Below are 4,908 nucleotides of genomic sequence, written 5' to 3'. Positions count from 1 at the left end.
CATTCCTGGAAACAGCTGGGTCCTCACGGTCCACTCTCAAGAAGGAGTCCTGCTGTGGGAGAGTGGGCGTCACCTCACTAGGAATATGTATATGTACAAACCAGAACCTGGAAAGAGGAACCATTTCTGCTCAAACACATTGTGGTCAGAGGAAAATTTTGTCATCATTGTTGTGACAGAGCTGCAACTAATTTTAGCAAGCTGTGTATTTTTGTGTGTGTGTGCGTACATGATGCTTGGAGAAAGCGACACATGATGTTTCCGAAAAGCAAAAACTCCCTAGACCAAAAATGAAGCCCTCTTCTGATTTGGTATCTAATTGCCATGGCGAGCCCTTAGTCCAGTTACTTCAGAGTTTGCTTTTTTTCAGTGTCCTTTGGAGCATGACATTCTTTCAAGAGAGACTTTGTCACTGGAGGAACATTGGCACTTGGTGGAGTTTTGGGTGTTTTTCTGTTCTCTGGTGGTTTCCACACTTGGATTGACATAAACAGAGGTGTTGAACTTCCATATTACGAATGGGCCTCACTCAAAAATCTTTTTTTTTTAAGGTTTTTATTTATTCATTTGAGAGAGAGAGAGAGCAGGGGGAGGAGTAGAGGGAGATGGAGAAGCAGACTTCCCACTGAGCGCAGAGCCCAATGGATGACGCTGGCCTGGATCCCAGGACCTTGAGATCATGAGCAGAGTCAAGGTCAGATGCTCAACTGACTGAGCTACCCAGGCACCCCTGCAGCTTCTTTAATACAAAAGTGCAATTCCAACTTTTGGTGTAGAAAAAATGCAATACATTTCTGGCTATTAGCGTTGATAATCACAAAATGCTTCTCTGTGATTCAGATGTTCTGAAAAAACAAGACGGTGTATAATGTGTTGGATCTGTCTTCCTGGAAACAGGAAACAGGAACAATTTAGTTTCTTGCAAGCCACAGAAAGGATATGGAGTAGTAGATGAGATAAACATGCTGCGGATAGGGGTACAAAGTGGGAAAAGGAACGGAGATGAAAGGGAGAGAGAGTTTTCCAATTTTAGTAGTCAGATAAATATTTGATTGAAGTGACTGTGAGTGAGTTTTACTTCCCTTAGCATGTTCTAGACCAGTGGAGCTTCAAATGTTTCATCTCAGGACCCCTTTAAACTCTTACAAATGATCCAGGACCCTAGGCTCTGTCTCAGACTTTACTTCCTGGGGATCCGAACCTGTGACAAGTGTCCAGCCCGAGTTCTACCACACTGTTGCTTAAAGTATTGAAGCAACTAGTTTCCTCAGTTACACGTACAGTTGACCTTAAACAAACGGCATTTAATAGCTTCTAGACACACGTGTGTTTCATGCTGTGAACTAGTTTTTTAAATCTCTTAAGGCATTTTTCGATCATAGGATTTATTAAAAAGAAGGTGTAATTGTTGGGGAAATGCAAATCAAAACCGCTACGAGATGTGGAGGGTAATTATTTTTAAGAACAACAGGAAATAAGTGTGGGTGAGGACGTGGAGAACTTGGAACGCTCGTGCATTGCTGGCGGAACATGCACTGGGACGGCTGCTGCGGAACACAGTTTGGCAATGCCTCAAAAACTTAAACGTGGACTTACCGTATTGATGTTGTTTTGGAATGTTGGTGTGGTCTGGAGCCAATGGCCAAGAAAGAATTCTTGAGATGTCTTGGGTGCAGAAAAGTGATTTTATGAAAGCATGAGGACAGGATCCGTGGGCAGATGGGGCAGCTGCTGCGGGGTTTTGAGGGGTGTCGGATTCTAGACTGGGGAGCTGGGGGAGGCAAGGAAAAAGGGGGCTGTCCAAAAGGACTTTTGTATGCTAAAGAAGACTCATGGGATCCTGGAGGCCTGGCTGTTGTCCAGCTAGGGTTGTTTTTCCTTCTAGTAAAGCATTAACATTAGGACAGTTGGGAGTTACCTGGAGGACTGTTACACTCTGCCTTTCTCAGGTCCTCCTCAATGGACTGCAGGTGGTAAAGAAATTTAATTTTGTTTCCTTTCCCTGCTGCCTCGGTCTCCCACATCACTCATGGAGGGGTGAGTGATGTGAGGGCTCTAGGAAATTGAGTTATGGGTCTCTAGAAGTTAGGTTATGGATAAGAATGCTTTTTCCTTGTAAATCGCTAAGTCATTGGTAAACAGATGGAGACGCAGGTCTTGCTAGACTGTGATCTGTGTCCGCTCCCCGTGTGTTTTTCCTTCCTTTAGCTTTAGGGCAGCCACGAGCCCTGGGGGAGTGTCACACGTGACCCACCTGGGGGAGGCGGTGGGGAGGTGGGGGGTTTGCGGGGTGTCAGCCTGCGCTTTGTCCTCAGCTTGCCTTCTGCTCCCTCATCATGTGATCCAGCACATCCACTTCTAGGTATATATCCAAAAAAAATTCAAAGCAGTGACTTAAACAAATATTTGTACACCCAGGTGCTGAACAGCATTATTCACAGTGGCTAAAACACGGAAGCAACCCAAAGGTCCATTGACGGATGAATGAATAAGCAAATTGCGGTATATACGTTGGATGGAATGGACTGGAATGTCCAGCGGTCTTAAAAAGAAAGGCAACTCCAGCACATGCTACGACAGTGGCGAACATGGAAGATATTGTGCTAACTGGAAGGAGCCAGTAATGAAAGGACAGATACAGTATTATATTACTCTTCTTCGATCAGGTATCTAGAAGAGTCAGATTCACAGAGATGAAAAATAGAATGGTGGCTACCAGAGGCTGGGGGGAGGGGGAAGTGGGGAGTTATTGCTTCATACGCACAGTTTCAGTTTGCGATGATGAGATAATTCTGTTGTTGGATGGCGGTGATGGTTACACAACAGTGTAAATCTATTTAATGCCACTGACTTGTACACTTAAAATGGTTAAAATGGGGAAAAAAAGGGAATGAATTTGTTAAAAAGGAAAATGTCATGTGTATTCTACCACAGTAAAAAATGTAAACAAGCTTTCTTTAAAAAGATTTTATTCAGGGGCACACCTAAGTGGCTCAGTCAGTTAGGCATCTGCCTTTGGCTCGGGTCATGATCCTGGGATCCTGGGATCGAGCCCGGTATTGGGCTCTCTGCTCAGCAGGAAGTCTGTTGCGCCCTCTAACCCTCCCCCAACTCATGCTCTCTCTCTCAAATAAATAAATCTTTTTAAAAAGATGTTACTCATTTATTTGAATTTGAGAGAGATAGAGAGAGCATGAGCAGGGGAGATAGGAAGAAGCAGGCTCCTCGAGCAGGAAGCCTGATGTGGGGCTCAGTCCCAGGACTCTGGGATCATGACCAGAGCAGAAGGCCAACGCTTAACTGACTGTGCCCCCTAAACAAGTTTTAAAGTACAAAAATGTCTGAAGTCTTGCAATACATGAGTAAAAGGGTTGCATTAAATAGTTAATGAGTCATTCCTTTTTATTGCAAAATGATGGTTCTTTGTATGGATACACCACCTGGAAAACATGAGGCTAAGTGAAAGAAGCCAAATATCACAAAAGATCATATATTGTCCAATTCTACTTACATGAGATGTCCAGAGGAGACACATCTATAGAGAGAAAAACTAGTTGAATGGTTGCCTAGGGCTAGGCAGAGACATGGGAGGGAAAGAGACATGAGAGCTAATGGTGTTAATGGACCCAAGGGTTTTGGGGGCAGGTGATAAAAATGTTTTAAATTGATCACAGTGATGATCATGCAACACAACAGATGTACTGAAAGTCACTGAATTCAATTTAAATGAATGGATTATATCTCAATAATACTGTTGTTAACAAAAAGGGTAGCAAAAACCAAAATAATAGAACGACTCTCTAGAGGAATGGCTTTGTTAATTGACCTCGGAAATTAAACTTTGATACTTCAGTGTGGGAAAGTTGATGGGTTTTTGTATTTCTTTTCCATCATTCAGTAAATATTTATTGAAAACTTTCTGTGGGAAGATAACACTATTGAAGGTACAGAGCAATCTACAAAAAAAAAAAAAAAACTGTTTTAAAATATGGTGTCTTCTGGGGGCACCTGGATGGCTCAGTTGGTTAAGCATCTGCCTTCTACTTGGGTCATGATCCCGGAATCCCGGGATTGAGCCCCATATTGGGCTCCCTTCTCAGTGCGGAGTCTGCTTCTCCCTGTCCCTCTAACACTCCCCCCTGCTTGTGTGCTCTCTCTCTCTCTCTCTCTAATAAATAAATAAAATTTTAAAAAAATATGGTGTCTGCATAGATCAATGGAACAAAGAGCACAGTGGATTAATCTTTGACAAAGGAGGCAATAATAAAAAATAGGAAAAGACAATCTTTTCAATAAATGGTGCTGGGAAAACTGGACAGCTACATGGAAAACAATGAAACTGGACTACCTTCTCACACCATATACAAAACAATCTCAAAATGGATTTAAGACCTGAAACTATAAAGCTCTTTTTAAAAAAGATCTTATTCATTCATTTGATAGGGAGAGAGTGAGTGAGGGAGAGCACAACTTGGAAGAGAGCCAGAGGGAGAGGGAGAAGCTCAGTACCCCCTGAGCAGGGAACTCAATTCTGGCCACAATGCCAGGACCCTGGGACTATGACCCAAGCTGAAGGCAGACATCTAACCAACTGAGCCACCCAGGTACCCAGAAACCAAAAACTAAAAGGAAACCTAGGTAGTAATCTCTTGCACATGAGCCTTAGCAATATTTTTCTGGATTTGCCTCCTGAGGCAAGGGACTGCCTCAGTCTGCCAATTTGAAGGGTGTGAAATGGCGTCTTGCGTAAAGCATTTTAGAACGTCGCCTGACACCTAGTAGGGTCTCAGTAAGGTTGAGTTATTATTTTAATTAACATTTCCATAATCAATGTGGACATTGGGCACCTTTCCATGTACTTGCTGGTCATTGAAGTTTCCTCTTTTGTGAAGTGCCTCTTCGTCTCCT

The sequence above is a fragment of the Mustela lutreola genome, chromosome X (genome assembly GCF_030435805.1).
Source record: "Mustela lutreola isolate mMusLut2 chromosome X, mMusLut2.pri, whole genome shotgun sequence".
NCBI classification, from domain to species: Eukaryota; Metazoa; Chordata; class Mammalia; order Carnivora; family Mustelidae; genus Mustela; species Mustela lutreola.
Note: the sequence above shows the minus strand (reverse complement) of the source record.